Source organism: Cryptomeria japonica, chromosome 9 (genome assembly GCF_030272615.1).
Source record: "Cryptomeria japonica chromosome 9, Sugi_1.0, whole genome shotgun sequence".
Lineage (NCBI taxonomy): Eukaryota > Viridiplantae > Streptophyta > Pinopsida > Cupressales > Cupressaceae > Cryptomeria > Cryptomeria japonica.
Window position 1 is genome coordinate 73,731,127 of NC_081413.1, and position 18,534 is coordinate 73,749,660.

The window sequence follows — 18,534 nt, forward strand, 5'->3', positions numbered from 1 at the left end:
ACGTTTTGTTGCTACTAAGATGACCCGATGGAAACTAGTTAGGAAGTGCACAGTTTGTCAAATATCATCAGACATCAGTGTTAGTGTTTTGAGGCCACTCTGATGACCTGATAGGGGAACCAAGTGAGTTGTAAACTGCCATCGCACATCATGATAAAAGTTGTGGTGCTAACCCGATGACCCGATGGAGGTTAAAAATCAGTTACAGACAGAAATCAAATTATGTTTGAATTGTGTCGAGTTGAATCTCATCCGTTAGCGATATTTTCATGACATTTCACAGAGGCTATAAAAGACCCAATGGGCATTCTATAAGAGGTTGGATTTGGGATTGTTGGATGTGTTAGTTACACAAAATCAGACTTCTGTGCAATAACAAATAGAAGATCATTGTCTGGTTATTTTCTCATAATTCTATAAATAGTGGTTTAAGTTTATAAATGCTAGTGTGATAGAGTAAATGTGACTTTTCTATTTTTTGTAAGTTTTGATTCTGAAGTCGTTCCAAGCTCGGCTTTGTAAATAAGTTGCCATTTAGTTTCTTGTTTTCTATTGGTGACAAGCAGTCATAAATATGGCTTTGTCTTGATTCTCCATCATGGGATCCACACGATCATTGGAGGTTGTCAAGAAGAGCCAGTCATGTACAATAGAGTTACATTTGTTGCAGACCAAGGAATGGCATCGACCGTTTCAGCAAACTGGCACTAGGAAAGCTTGATGATAGCGTGGCTAGGTATCAGTGACCAAAAGGAAATCACTTGCAGGGCAGGTGGTGTCTAGACTTTTGGCCTGAGACCAGAGGAAGATGGGATCGAATGGAGAGAAGGTCCTAACATGGGGAGAAAACAACTTAGGAGAAGTTGTAGGCATAATCCATGGTAGAGAAAACCCTGTAAGGTGTCTGGTTAGATTCAGTGGATTAGTGAGTTGGTGGATTTACAAAAGTGAATTCACAAACATCAGAGTAACAACCCTCAGTAGTGAGGACCTAGAGTGGATTAGGGGAATAGAGAGATGCATTCTTGGGTTAGGCTAGGAAGAAAGCCTTGGAGTGAGTCAAGATGACTCAAGCAACTAGGATCCTCCCTATCATGCTACATAAATACATGGTTTAGAAAATTAAATATTGTTTATTCCAAAAGAACACTAATTCACCCCCCCTCTTAGTGTTCTCAGATCCCAACAATAAGATCCTATGACATATAATAGTTGAAGTTGATCTAGTTCCTCTATAGCTATCTTTCAGAGAGAACTTCCTAGGCTTAATGGAACAAATTATGGTGTATGGTGTCATGCCCAACTTTTGGGCACAAAAACGGAACAAATTTTTTTTTTTTTTGACAACATGAATTCGCAATAAATCCTACATAATAATAACTTTATTAGAGTTTGGTCTTATCTAGGATGTAAATAAATTTGTTTACTAAGGTTGGGTTAATTAACCAACTCGAACGAGCAACTTTATTTGGTGCGGATTAATCAATGTCACGGATTTGTTAGCTAGCTCAATTACCTTAACAAGTTGTCGTAAATTGAAACAAGGGTTAAATGGGTTATCTCAATGTATTAAATCATTTCCGACCATAAAATGATAATGTTATAAAATAATTGATGCACGCGTGAATTCATTATTTAAATCCAACCGATAGGGGTTCAAATTCCTAATTAATGCCATTTGCCCACTAAAACCGACAATAAGCTAAAGCCAATTCTAATTTTCCCTAAACCCTTAATTTTGACGGTTTAATTTTAATCCGGCCAAAACCGGTCTCAAGGGCTTAAGGTCCATAAAATTAATTCTACAATTTCTCCTTTTAAATTTTCCTAACGTCCAAATATATTGGGGAAAGTCTATTGATTAATTAAATAAATTAATTGATTTAATGTATAGTGTATCCAACTATATTAACTCTTTATTTTTAAACCCCTTTAATTTTACTATATTAAAATTTTAATTCTCTAAAGAATAAAAAACATATAATAATTCAATTATTAATATAACCCTAATTATATATTAAAATCAAATTTTAAAACTCCAATCTAAATCTCCCATATATATATATATATATATATATTCCTAAAATGCTAACCCTAACCCGAAATTGGGTTAGGGTTGCATTTCTATATATTCCCACTTTGTTTTATTTTCTTATTATTTTATGCCCTAACCCAAAATGGGTTAGGGTTTATTAAACCCCTTTTTTTCTTTTTTTTTTTTGGAGTGTGTGAGATTGCAGGTACGGCGGATTAGGGCATGGCGGAGGGATTGCGTAGAGGGAAGAGTGGAGAGTTTCGGTGCGGGCTCCCCCAGACGCCGCTGTGCATACACACAGTGGTGGGCAGCGCCGCCCACTGTGTGCACACACAGTGGCGGACGGGCTTATCGCCGCCCACTGTGTATACACATAGTTGCGGGCGCCGCTCACTGTGTGTAGCACAGTGGCGGACGCGTCCGCTCCACTGTGTTTACACATAGTGCGGTGCCCTTCGGTGTCGCCCACTGTGTGTGAAAACAGTGGCTCGGCCATGTGCCGTCCACTGTGTTAACACACAGTGGCTCGGCTCGGTACTCCCAAAACCCTATAATTTTTTGTAATTTTTTTTTTATTTTATTTCGCTCTTTTTTTTTTTAATATAAAGTGTATATATATATATATATATGTATATTTATATATATATATATATGTATATTTATATATATATATATATGTATATTTATATATATATATATATGTATATTTATATATATATATATATATATGTGTATATTTATATATATACATATATAAATATATTTTCAAATGTATATATTTATATATGTATATATATATATATATATATATGCATTCACTGTTATGACCAGAATACATACATATACCCTTTTTCTTAAAAGGTATCCATTGAGTATGATTCAGATGCAGGGGTATCTATATATATATATACCTGATAGGGTTAGGAAGTTTGTTTGAATTATTTTTAACATAGCAACATGCAATTTTTTTTTTATATAAATATTTTTGTAACAGGAATACACAAGGACAAAATATGTTTCCTTTTTTTTTTGTTGCAGGGTTAAACACATATAGAAATTTATATATATTTATATATATATAGGTATATATTTTTCAATATATATACTAATATATTTATAGATATATATATATAATTAAATGTTAAGACAATAGGGTTGGAAGCCCTTATTTTGTTTTGGGATTCTAACATTTAAACATTCTGATCTTAGTCTTTTAACAGCTCTAAAAATAGGTCTTATTTTTCTTCCTTTTAACAGTCATACATCATGCTTTCTACAGCAATGTAAAAATACTAGTTCTTTTTTTTTTACTATGTCTAAATAGAGTTCACAGTAATAAAATAGCAGTAATTAAACTATGCAAGTAAATAATGAAACCTAATGCATTCCCTTCTTTTTCTTTAAATTGCAGAAAATAAACAAGATAACAGACTAGTTTTAGAAGTAGTCTACAGTAGCTTAATAGGCATCAAAATTTAAGTAAAAATTACATTGCTTACAGAATAATAAGTTACAATAGCCCATATATAAAATGGGCGAATAATCTAACCAGTCTTCTCATTCTTAATCTTTATATAGAGAATAAAAGAATACATTTCTTTAAACAGAAATAAAGGAATCAACTTAAACCCTATATTTACATTGTTTTCCTTTGTTTTGCAACAATTCATAAATTACATTTTTTTTTTGCTTTCCTACATCTAAATAGAAATTTGAATCTGAATAAAAATCTGCAGCCAAACAAATTTGCAACTCCTAGATCTTTTCCCAGCAACCTGCATATAAAACTTTAGGACTGTGACCATGGGATGCTCACCTCCCAGCCTAGGCTTACCAGAAGCCACCCCTGAGCTAGGAGAATCAAGACCTAGATGGGGTTACAACCAAGAAATTCAACAAGCAAAGGGGAAGAAAATAACACAACAGAGACACCCCTTCCCAGGCTGAAAACTTCATCACAAAATGTGATGCCTTATTAGGGTGGAAGTGGACCAAGTACCCTAGGGGAGAAATCTGCTAAATAGAACTTACAGCCAACTCATGGCACCCATGAAAGCATAACCAAAAAAATCATTCTTAATCCCTGCACCCTTATGACCCCCAAAAAGGCAAGCATGCCATATTTGCTCCCCCTTATGACCCCCAAGTGAAATAACACAAAAGAAAGCAGCAAGGGTCTCATGGACAGACCCTTGAGATCACTCTCAAAATGAGAGCCTCTCACCCTAAGGGCTGTCAAGCTCCTTCCACCCCCAAGACCAATCTTTCCTCCCAAGGAAAGGATGGTCTTGAACACTCCCCAAACACAACATTACATAAAACAGAAATAAACAAGAAACACATAAATTTTACAAATACAACACAAATAAAGAGTTGCAGCAATTTCCATTCCAACATTCTATAACATTTTTACATTTACATAAGAGGGGAAAAATAACACCAACCTTGACCTGCCAAAGGAAATCTAAGGGAAAGCTTGATGAAGAGCTACCCAATCCTCTAATCTTTTGTCTGCAAATTCCTTAGCCCCCAAATCTGCTATCCTAAAACTAGTTTTTCCTCCAAAATTTCTCCCAAAAATCTCCAAGGATGGAGAGTGGGTGATTAGCTCACTAAGCTTCCATTCTTAGCCTAAGAAGGCCTCTCTGACTCCTTCCAACCTCTTGGATAGAGTGAGGGATCCCCCATTGGGTTGGTCTTCCCTAGGTCTTACACACTCCCTAACCTAGGTACCTAGAGAAGGAAAAATGGAATGGGGAAGAGGGATTACTCCCTTCAAAAAGGTTATCCTACCAAGGAGGGCACTCCTATAGATGGAATTCGTCCATCTTGGGAAAACCACTTTTTTGGGTGGTTAAACAAGTCCTAAGGGGAAGACACATGGCCAATTTTGGCCTTTACCCATAGGTACCTATGAGGCCTAATAGGAATGCTCTAAAATTGACTCTAGGAGTTGATTTGACCCTCAGAAAGTCCACCTGAAGTTAACCTACGGGTCAACTTTGAGTTGACCCTCCTTCTGGCTCACTAACCTAGATTTCTTGGTTCCTTCAAGGATAAATGGGAGATATAACAATTAACAAAAAATAAAACTCTCCAAAAAGGTGACATGACAAATTGCCAACACAACATACCACATAGGTGTCAAGTGACACTACAAAATAATTCCACATCACAATTACATACGTGGCAATTGTCCCTTAAACTATTTAAACAATTCAATAAATACAATTTACACTCATGCAACATTTTACATTTACGAATAAAATACAATACATATGGGGTGTTGTCTCTCCAAATAGACAACCCTTGGTTTTACTAACGCACATAGGCCTAGGTTTGATTCTCCATAATATTTCCATTGTCACATGGATAATTTCCTGCACATCTCAATTTAAACATTAGTACTTCCCAATAGCCTCATATAATATAAAACACAAAATTAGAATACAATACATCCATTCTGCAAAGACTTGTCATTATAAACTACGATTTGTCACAAATCAAAGCAATTCATCATAATCTTCAAAATTTGATCCATCTACAAGATATGCAAACATATTTCTAACATTATAACAAATCCTAAAATTCAGATAATAACATACATCATCACAATATTACCCTAATCTAGAATCATATAATATTCTATAATCCACAAGGCATAGAAATGGAGCATCAAATATATATATCAATATTACCAAAAATCGTGGGATCATAAAAAGTTCTATATCCATAGTGTGTCAAAACTAGCATCCATAATAGTTCCAATATGAAAATAACTGAAGAGATAAGATGGGTCGGGGTAGGGCCTCACATATGGAAGATTCAGATGGAGACTCATCTGAAATGTCTTGGTAAGGAAATCTGGGAGATCACTGAGAATTGTGTAACTCTTTTTAATCTGACATCTGGCAATCCTCCTTTGGTAAACCTGGATAAGGACCTTGACAATGATTGTAGAGATAGAGAATCCCTCTTGTGTGAACTTTATGATCATCAAATAATGGGATTGACTAACATATGAACAACAAAGGCTATATGGGACAAGTTGGAGACTCCAAATAAAGGTTACCCTACTGTTATGATTGCTAAACTTGATGGTTACCAGGTGAGATACGAAAATTTGAAGATGGAAGAAGATGGAAGGATTACTACATTTATGGCAAGGGTAAATTAAATTGTCATGGAAATTCAATGTTGTGGTGGATCTTTGAGAGCTTTACCACCATCTTATAAGATGAAGACTACTACAATTAATGAATTAAGAACAATGAAAAATAATTCTATCAATAGGGATACCTTGGTTGGGAAATTATCTTCTTTTGAGCTTGAAGAATTTGGACCTTCTGGAGCTATGAAGTTTGAACCTTCTTTTCATGCATTTACCTCATCAACCGGCAAGCAAGATTGGAAAGTTTTTAATGCAAATGAATTGGAAGATAAGAAGAGGGAAGATGAATAATTTGAGCAACTTGAAGCCCTATTTGATAGAAAAGTACCTAAAGGACTAGTAGGAAGTAAGTATGAAGGAAAATCACCCTTTAAATATTTTGCATCTAGATGTCTTGAAAGGAATTCAAGATTTGAAGAAAGAGCTAGAAGATATTTTATGCCTAACCCTCAATATCAGAACAAGCATAGGTATAGGAGAAACAGAGACAAATCATGTTACTTTGCTGATGAGGAAGGTGTGACTCATTTGGATGATGAACTAGCACAAGACTTTGTTAGTGGTTCTGACAATAGAAAGGAATGGGTGTTCCTGGCTATCAAGGAAGATGATCTAGTACTGGAAGGGAATGTACCTAAAGAAAAGGCCCTTGCTGCTAAAATTGTAGATAAGGATGAATAGGTAATTGACAGTGGATGTTCAGATCAAATGACTGGAGAAAAAAGGAATTTTCTATCTTTTCAATAATTTGATGGCGGTCTGGTTAGATTTGGAGATGACAAAGCATGCATGATCAAATGAAGAGGAACTATATCACTAGATGGTAAGCACAATATTGATAATGTTTATTATGTTGAAGGTTTAAGGAATAATCTTTTGAGTGTAGGATAGTTGGTGGATAACAGATTTCAATTACAATTCAAGGATTGAAAATGCAAGATCATTAATAGATCTGGATTGGAGATTGCTACTGATACTCAAACAAAAGGTAATATATTTCATTTGAATTCTCATGAGAAGGAATGTCTTATTGCACAAATTGATGTGAGATGGCTTGGACATAAAAGGCTATGTCATGTAAATTTTGATTGCATGGTAAAGATCAGTTCAACTAAGGCAGTTAGAGATATACGTAAGATTATGAAGCCTTATAATCCGGTATGTAAGGAATATCAAATAGGAAAATAGGTCTGAACCTATTTTAAGAGTATACAAGACAAATCTTGGATGTTTCTAGAACCATGATGACGGAAGCTAATCTACCTCATATGTACTAGAGAGAAGCAATGAGCAGAACAATTTATACATTCAATGGAGTTCATATCAAAGGAGAAATCAGTAAGACACCTTATGAAATATGGTTTGGCAATACACCTATAGTTAAGTACTTCAAAATATTTCATAGTAAATGTTATATCAAGAGAGATGATTTCATTGGCAAGTTTAATCCTAGATGTGATGAAGGAATATTTCTTGGTTATTCTAATGAAAGAAAAGTATATAGATGTTATAACAAAAGATTGCAGAGAATTGTGGAGAGAACTAATGTCAAGGTGGGTGAGAAGAATAGAAGTCAAATCAGAATTTATGAGCAAGAACTGGTAGTGGAAATGATCATAACTAAACTGGTAACACCTATACTGGAATAGAATGATGAACTAGTTACTCAAACAATATCAAAAAATTCAATAGTAACTGAAGATTAGGGAAGAGGAACATAGAATCAGAAGACTCCTAGGTATGTAAGGTTGAATCATTCAGAAGATCAGAATGTTAGACACAATGCACCACTGAGAGGGGAAAGGGGGTGAATTAGTGGTTCTCTAATATTTTCCCCTTTAGCTCTCTTATGTGAGCATACCAGTTATTAGATATAACTATGAACATACTTACTGGTTAGTGAGGAGACTAACTCAGATGCAAACACTCACAAGGGGACATCGCATAACACCAGCATATAAGGGGAAAACCCAAGATGGGAAAAACCTCAGTGAGCAATGCTACTAGAGTCTACTGCTCCAATCCAGCCTCACAATGAAAACATAGTTACAATGTTTAGGGCTCCAACCCAAGGAGCTCCAACCCCTGACTTTAGGGCACCAACCCAAGGAGCTACAACCCCTGCCTGATTTATAGGCATTAACCCAAAGGAGCACCAACCCCTAATTTTAGGGCACCAACCCAAGGAGCTACAACCCTTACTTGAGCTACAACTCACTATTAACAATATAAATATCAAATACAAAACTATTTCTGTTGTTACAAGTGAATATTGCAACCTTATCATATATCTTACTTTGTCGGTGAGATACCTTTTCTGCTACACCGACTCACTCTTCTTGCTGCTCTTCACCTGCTGCTTCTCTGTCAGTAAGCCCTACTAGTTCATCTCTCTTCTATTCTTCTCTCACTAAATCTCCTCCTCACTGCTCTACTCTTCACCTATTCTACTCTTTGGCGATTCTCTATCTACCTTCTCTGTAACCTCCTTCAATTTTGTTCTACTAGTATGAACACTATCGGTTCTTCTCTCCTACTGGTTGAATGCTTCAACCAGGTTCTCCCTCACTCTCACTCACTCCTTAGATGCTCATTAAGTACTTGGTTGATTGTTCTTACTTGCAGAAGTATCACACTTCATAATAGCACTATATTCTTCTATACAGCAGTAGCAAACAATCTCTTTGGCCTTCATTCTTATAGCCAGGTTTTCTCGCTAAAGCCCAATTCAAAATCTAGGCAGTTAGGGTTTCCTCGCCATCCTTGAGGCAAACTAAATCCAATCAGATCTTTCTCAATCTAATCTGCTTGACATCCATCTAGACAACTTCACCATTAATTGGCCTTCTAAAACATGTCTTCCTTCTTCAACAACTTGGAAACAATTTGACACCATACTTCTTGTTCAGCCACCATTAATGGCATAATGGGTTGCTTCAACCACTTTGATCTCCTTGATCATTCTATCCTTGATCCTCTCTTGTGCATTTAATCTTGAGTCGCACACCTTTGTCACTTCACCTCGAGCTTCATAGTCACCTTTAAAGTCAACCAACTCCACACCTATGTCATCGGTGTACATTCCATCTTCATCTGATGCAAGTTTGCCACATTGATTCCATGTGGAATCCCAATCGACCAAATTTGCCACCTTGACTCTTCATGTTGGTCCTCATAGGATCACTGGCCAAACATTCTATTGGCTCCTCCTTTCTGTCAATTTACTAACCCTGCCGGTATCTCACATATTACTGGTTCACTCATTATGTCTTCTCTAGCTGAACTATTGATGGAACACTTAAACCAGTCTTCAAACATGAATAACTTAAAGCATGCACATTCTGATCAAGTGGGAATTTGTCTGCATCTGCACCTCACTCATATTATCGGTAAACATACATATTGATAAGAACTTTTGATGACACAAGTTATCAACCTTCACTAGACTCCTTCTTCAATTAGGTCATCCTACTCCTGACTACATCTGCTTAGCCTTGCCTTCTCCCATATCAATTTTATTCATTCCTCTACCAGTTTTTCAAGGTAACAAATACTTTACACTTCCTCTATACTAGCATCTCAACATGCCTTCTCTGTTGGTCTAGTGCATAACCCTGATCTTATGCACTTAAGGAATTCCCTCAATTCACCGGTAGATCCCGTGTGATCCTTCAAGTACTTGCCTTTACCTCTTCACTCTTATCTTACCTAGCTATAATTCACACAATGCATAATAGTATATAAGATCCACTTACTGGTGGAGTAACACCTTGTCTTCTGCATACTGTAGTTCACTTCACATGACTTCCTTGTTTGTGCAACATCTCTTCAAACGTGCACGTGGGATCTAGTGTGGGCACCCTCATTGTTATGCATTGCTTCTCATGATGAATGCATGTTCATCCAGTGGGAATCTTATTGTTTTGCAACCTCACAGCATATCGGTGACTTGTTCAATCTTCTCTTCTGATGTGGATGTGATTTAGATAACACACTACTTTTTCATCACAAACAATCACTCAAACACCTCTCTATCTCATAACACAAGTAAGGCACTATTCTTGTGTACATGTGACTCTTGAGATCATTTTCCTTACCTTATCAGTATTCTGCAATACAAGGTGATATCCAAGATATCACATCATGTACTCCTCCATAGTAGTGTTTCACATACATCTCTTCTATCGGTGGTCATCCCATACCAGTTGACATTAATGACAACACAATTCCAACACAGATCATTCAAGATAAGAACAAAAGAGTGATGACAAGAAGAAGATTGGTAGCTGATGAGGTATCTTTAATCTCTCAAGTTGAACCAGTATCAATAACTGAAGCATGTAAAGATGAATGTTGGATGAAAGATATGGAAGAAGAATTAGATCAGATAGAAAAGAATAAGACATGGACTTTAGTTCCCCAACCTAAAAATAAGAATGTTATTGGAACTAAATGGGTTTGTATGAATAAATTAAATGAAGTTGGACAAGTTGTGAGGAATAAATCTAGATTGGTTTGTAAAGGATATTTTCAGAAGGAAGGAATTGATTATGAGAAAAAATTTACACCAGTAACTAGGATTGAAGCTATAAGATTATTTCCTGCCTATGTTGTACATAGAAACTACAAGATTTATCAGATGAATGTTAAGTATTCTTTTCTGAATGGGGATCTTGATGAGGAAATTTATATCGAGCAACCTGGTGGCTTTTCACTTTCAGATGATAAAACGATGGTTTTCAGGTTAAACAAAGTCTTATATGGATTGAAACAGGCACCTAGAGCCTAGTATGCAAGGTTGGACAAATATATTTTAAAAATTCATCACTTAAGGTAATGCTAATAGTAATCTATATTATAAAGTCACTGATGATGATATTTTGATTATTGATGTCTTTGTTGATGACATTATTTTTGGAGGTGAGGATAAGTTGTGCATGGACTTTTCTAACAATATGAAGAATAAATTTGAGATGTCTATGATTGGGGAAATAAAAAATTTCTTAGGTTTCGAGATTACTCAGACTGATAAAGGTATTTTCATCTATCAAACTAAGTATGCTAGGGAGTTGTTGAAAAAATTTGGACTTGAAAATTCTAAACCGGTTGGTACTCCTATGGTTACAAGTGAAAATTTGACAAAGATAGATGAATCATCATCAGTAAATCCTAGAAGTTACACGTCTATGATTGGAGGTCTTCAATATTTGACTCAGAATAGACCGAATATAATGAATGCAGTTTGCATTTCATCAAAGTATCAAAACGATCCTAGAGAAAATCATGAGAGTGTGGTGAAGGATTTTTAGGTACTTACAAGGAACATTTGAATATGGTTTGTGTTATCCTAAAGATGATGAATTTACTTTATGTGCATATAAAGATGTAGATTGGGCAGGTGATGTTGATGACCAAAAAAGCACTTCCGGTAGAGCCTTCTTTCTCATAAAGAAACTCATCTCATGGATCAGCAAGAAACAAACATGTACTTCCTTACCTACTGCTAAAGCTGAGTATGTTTCTATTGCTACTAACTGTACATAAGTTCTATGGATGAAGCAAATGTTAAAGGACATAAAGAGAATTGCATTGAACCAATAGTTATTCACTATGATAACTCTGCAAATATAGACATATCAAAGAACCTGGTATTCCACTCTAGGAAAAAGAACATATCTATCAATTATAACTTCTTGAAAGAAAAGGTGGAAGCAAATGAAGTTAGATTGGTTTATGTGAATACTAAAGAGCAAATTATATTTCCTAAATAATCTTTTGAGCACCTTAGAGATTGATTAGGGGTTTCTTCCCCTCCGGTACAAACCCGATTGATTCTATTTGGCATCATTTTGGTATGCATTATCAGAGATATTATTCATTCTGGATTGATGTGGTGATTCTACTACTTAGGGAGAGTAGTTAGTCTCTTGATTCAGTGGTTTATGATTTTTCTTTGATATTTATGTCAGATCTTTGGCATTGATGTCAAAGGAGGAGAGATAGTCATGTGAAAAACTTAAGGAGTTATATACACTAGGGGGATAAATTTGCAGAACTTAACTGAGATATCATCTATAGGGAGAGTATGAATCATAACTTTATTTCTATATTCATGTGTGGGAGATTTGTTTGGCATTTCTTTGCACTTGGATGTTTCTCACATCTAGTGTTGCCATTAATGCCAAAGGGGGAGATTGTTGGCAATTTGATGGAGTTGATTATGATGTTTTATCATTGATGTCAACACTAACTGCATTGGATGTTTACCCATATGCGGTTGGTCCTGGCAGGATGATTGGTTTTCGGTTGATAAGATCATGTTGATCCGGTATACTTCAGTATGCTTTGTCTTATGGAAATGGCTTAGATATGATATTCATGCTATTTAGATATATGTTTAGTCTATTTGTATTGATTTTGTGATCAGATGCTATCTTATATGCTGGCAAGCCCGGTTTATTGATTTGGTAAAGATTTCGTCAATAGAGCTTTGTTGAAGATCTTTTGATATTATGCATAAGTGGTGTTGGTATAGCTTCTGGAAGGGATTCAAGATGCTGGTGGTGACCGTGTTTGATCCTTGACTAATTGGAATCATTGCTTTAGCATGTGTGGACCTAAATTGGGTCTGCTACTATCTAGGTTATGGATTGCCTTAATGTAATGTGTTGTTGGAACTCCTCGATGTGTTTTCGAGATGATTTATGGGTTGGATGATATTTCTTTTCCCTTAGGCCGACATGTTTTATAATTATGTAATAGGTTTACTGTCTGGGTGGCTGACCTAATTGTTTAAGGTCTAGGTTTGTTTATATATGTGTTGTTGGAATTATGGAAGAATTGATTATGTGTTTCATTGATGTTTTGTCATTGATGTCAACACTAGCTATTATGGTTGGTTAGCAGCATATAGGTTTTGGTTATCGGTAGAAGGGACTATCTATTGGACACTTTTAGCATGTTTGGATTACTCGAGTATGTTTGGTTTTATGTGTTACATGCTTTGGGAGCATGTTTTGGTTAGTTGGTATAGACTTGGTAATTCGATGCTATCATACACTCTTGTAAACCCTTACCGACATGGCTTTAAGGTTTAACCGATAGAGCTTTCACTAAGAAACCTCCACAAAATGCATAAGTGGTGTTGGTGCAGCTTCTAGATGGATTTCAAGATGTAGAAGGTGATCCTTGATCATGCCTCAACTGATTGAAGACATGACATATCTTAAACTGGGATAATTTATGGATTTGGTTATTTTTGTTTTGGTCTTAAGTCAACATGACATATCGTTGGAATATGGATGTATGTAATGATCTTATTGTAATATCTTTTAGGTGACTGACCTAATTGGTTTAGGCCTTAGGGTTTGTATAAATTGATTGAAGATCTCATTGTAGATCATGGTATGCTATCCAAATGAAATAAGTATTTCATAGTCGTGGAATGCAATATCATATGCGAAGGATATTTGGTTGATCATAGGTGATCAAATTGGGTTTACGTAAGAGGTCAAAGACCTCCGGTAATTAGCTTTACTGGGACTGTAATTAGGCATAGTAGATACTATCTCTAGTAGTTCATTCTTCTAGATTATTGTCCATTTATCTTGAGGTGGTCCTAACCTCTCTATAGTTAGTGAGACTCTTTTGTAATGAGCAGTACGCTCTAGGAAGTGTGCCTTCTTGCATGTGCAAGCCCCTTACTGTATCACATATTTTCTACAGAAGTATCATCTGATTGTGGGTAGGTTTCCCACCATGGTTTTTCCCTTTATCGGGTTTTCCACATACAAATCATGGCTTTGTGTTGTATGGTTGCATTGTCTTAATTATCTATTTCATTCTTAACATTTATTGCTTACTGGTATCCATTTTTTCTATTTCAGTATTCAATGTTTATGTGCTCTAGTTAAAGGTTATTAAGTGGTTTGATTGATATAATCTGTTAACAACTAATTCACCCCACTCTCTCAGTTGTTCACTAGTTATCCTTAAAATTGGTATCAGAGCTTTGGTCCTCTTTTGTAGAAGCTTAACCTCTTGAGGTAGATCCTATGGTAACTAATACTTCAAATCCATTAGCATTTATTTTCGAAAGACAAATCCCTAAGCTTGATGGAACAAATTATGGGATATCAAAAATCTGAATGGAGACTCATCTTAGATATCTTGGCAAGGATATTTGGGAGATCACTGAGAAAGGATATACACCTTATGATCTAGCATCTGGTAATCCTGCTCCTGCAGACCTAGACAAGAATATTGAAAATTATTGCAGAGCTAGAGAAGCCCTCTTGTGTGCACTTACCGATTAGAAAATCATGGGATTGACTAATAAATCATTGGCAAAGGTTATGTGGGATAAATTTCAAAATATGAATGAAGGTGATCATGCTGTCAAAATTGCTAAACTTGATGGTTACCGAGTAAGATATGAAAACTTGAAGATGGAAGATAATGAAAGAATTGCTATATTTATGGAAAGAGTAAATGAGATTGTCATGGCAATTCAATGTTGTGGAGGATCTCTGAGTGAAGATGAAATAGTTTCCAAAGTCTTGAGAGCCCTTCCACTAGCTTACAAGATGAAGGCAACTACAATTAAAGAACTGAGAACAATGACAAACACTTTAGTTAACAGAGACATTCTTATTGGAAAATTATATGCTTTTGAGCTTGAAGAATTTGGACCTTCTGAAGCTGCAAAGTTTGAACCTGCTTTTCATGCATCATCATCTATTAGCAAAAGTGATTGGAAAGCCTTATATCTAAAGGAATTGGAAGATATGAGGAATGAGGATGAAGAATTTGAGCAACTTGAAGTTTTATTTGCTAGAAGAGTACCTAAAGGACCGACAGGAAGTAAGTATGATAGTAAAGCACCTTTTAAATGTTTTGCATGTAATAAGATTTGTCATTTTGCATCTAGATGTCCTCAAAGGAATGCAAGATTTGAGGAAAGAGTTAAGAAATCATTTAAGCCTAATCAAAATAGATATAGATTCAATAAAAGTAAACAATGCTCTAGGCAATATGCCTTCCTACACGTCCAGGCCCTTGTTTATGTAATATCTTTTCATATGGCCAGTGAACTGATATTGTGGGTCACAAATCCCACCATGGTTTTTCCTCATTAAGGTTTTCCATATATAAATTCTATGTGTTATGGTGTTCATTTATGTGGATGATTTATTTGCTTCTTGTTATATGCTTATTTGTTTACCGGTACATACATGCATGGTTTAGAAAGTTAAATATTGTTGATTCTGGCAAAACACCAATTCACCCCCCCCTCTCAGTGTTCTCAGATCTGAACAATTGGTATCAAATCTTGGTACCTCAGAAGACATTTAACAGTTGGAGGAAGATCCTGAAACTAGAATCTTTGAATATGGACATGGAAAGGAAACTTGAGATGGCTCTTGAGGATTATGATGTTGAAAGGATGAAGAACTTGAAATTGCAAGAAGAACTGAATTCTGCAAATGAATTCATTTCTATTCTACAAGAAAGGTTATCATCTACTCAAGCCAAAAGGAAATAACTTTTGCAACAACTGGATGATGAGGAGAAGAATACTCTTAAGGATCAATGTCGGAATCTAAGTCAAGAAAATATGCTCACAAAGAATGAAATATAAGATCTGACCATGAGGTTATCAAAAGATATTGAGGACAGAAAGAAGGAAGATAGTGTTACTTTATCTCTAAAGAAAATTTTTGATGAATGTGGAAGATTGACTCATGAGAATAATTTGTTGAGAACTGATTTGGCACACTCTTGGAATAATGAACAAGAACTTGAAAGGTAAATAACTACTTTGAGAGATGATCTGACTACTGTAAGTGAATATAAAAAAAGTTTAGGATTAGTGTTGCATAATTGGATGACTTACTGAAAAGACAAAGACAGATTGATGATTCTAGAGGACTTGGATTTGTTACAAGCTAGGGTTACCATTGCACCAAAATATCGACCTATCAATGCCTGATACAACCACTAGACTTATATAATCCGTAGGAGGCTGTTAAACCATGTCATGAATCCCCACAAGGGATGCTAGCCCACTGCCAACAATCCCCCTCCCAGCGTCACTCGCCATGACCTATGTGATTTGAACCTATGACCAAGCTCTGATATGACTTGTTACAAGCTAGGGTTGTCATTGCACCAAAAGATTTGTACAAGGTGAAAGATTTGGTACTACTAATGAAGATCAGACAACCGGTATGCAGAACTCATTAGAACAGAGGAAACCAGTAAGAAAATCTAATGCTTATAAATTTAGTGGTAGATGTTGTTTTTGCAATAAATTTGGGCACATGGCTAAACAATGTAGAAATAAGGCAAACCAAAACTACAATTTTGTTCACGCTCAATGCACAAACTATATGAAATATGGTCATAAATTAGAAGAATGCAAAATGAATGTCAAATTTCATGCATGTAGAAAGTTTGGACATTTTTCTAATCATTGTAGGTCAAGAATAAATAACAATATCGGATATGTCAAAGGAATTCAGAAGAACAATGTTACATGTTATGTATGCAACAAAATAGGCCATATTGCTAATTATTGCAGAAGGAAGACTCAACGGGATAATAATGATAAAGACAATGACAATGGAAAGTAGAAGGTAGATGAAATACAACAAGATCACACTAAGAGATGGGTTAGAAAATCTGAAGAACAAAGTGGAGATGGATCTATACTGGCAAATCCACTGGTAGAATAGAGTATTCCTCCACCAATAGAAAATTCTGTCGATAACAGAGGCATAAGCCTTAGGGGTTGGCAAAGTCACTGCTAAATTTTGCATATTACCATGGAATAGATCTAAGGAGATATAGAAAGAAATCTGGAGAACTGTGTTTATCATCGATGAAGGTTACCCTGACACTTAATAGTGAAATCAACATCTATAGGGTTGCTGGTGAAGCATTAATGACACAAAATTAGGGTTTTATTCATTGATAAAAGAAGCTAAGTGAATTTATTTTCACTCACTGAGCATTCAAGCAATCAGAGTGAATTAAAGGCAAACTAAGAGCGAGCGAAGCATTGAGAGAGGATTTTGAGAAATTATCTCAAGCACTCAAATTGACCACCGGCATTCACTCAGGTATTTTCCACAATGGCATCTAGATCTTCTGCTCCTACTTTCATTACAAATCTGACAATCATCTAAGTTAAGGATAGGTTAAGGCCAGTCTTTAAGGAGGTTCCCAAAATTGCAAAGAAGGAAGACTCTACGAGAGTGTTTTCTAAGGTTATTGAAGGAGTAATGTATGTTGAAGATGTGAGAGCATACATCCACTCCACTCTTGAGGATGTGGGTACCAAAGACATAAAAAGAATGTATCAATCAGTGACACTGGGAGACACTAGAAAGATCAAACCATAATTTAAGGTAATTAAGGATCTAGGGTTAACCGGTATTCTGTATTTACTAGAATTCAAGGATGAAGTTATCAAATACATCCTGAGCATGGTTCATAATGAATTCATATGGTTAAACAGACCCTACATGATCACAAAGGAAGCTATACAAGTTGTGACTAACTTACCTAGGATTGGACAAGAACCTGGTAAGAAAATTTCCAACATAGAGGTTCAAAAACTCACTGGCTCCACAACGAATAACAGATTAATGAGGATAGGCACAATAACCAACTCAAACATAAAATTTGCAGGAATGATCATAGAATATAAGGTAACACAATCCAACTGATTGAATTCTGTTGCAAGTTCTTGCATTCATGCCGCATATCAAATGTTAAGAAATAATGTGAAACATGACTTATGTGAATGGATGAGGAGTGAGTTAATGTTAAACCTTAAAAAGATCAAAGGAACCAAGAAAGGCACATTCAGATATGGAAACTTAATTATCTGTTTGATTCTTTATTTCTTGAATGAGCTACCCAATTTATGTTGAACATAGAGTACCACTGAGATGGGGCATGAATCAGTGGTTCCTAGGTCTATTTCTTTTCTGATCTAACTTAAGAATATTGATTATGTACTTAATCACATAGACAGTCAAACCGGTAGTACAAGAAAGAAGGGCAAAGTGTGTTGGCATATGTGTAGAGTATGTTGACATTATGATATTGTGTTGTCATTGATGTCAATATGCTAAAGAGAGAACTAGTAATATGTTGAAGAGTGAACCGGTTTATTGAATTTAAGCAACTGGCAAAGTGAACTGATATAATGTTATGAACCAGTATAGGTGCAAAAGGTGAAGCGATACATTTGTTCAAATGAACTGGTATAAGGAATGTTTTCTATCAAGGTTTAATATGGTATGACTACTGGTTGGTA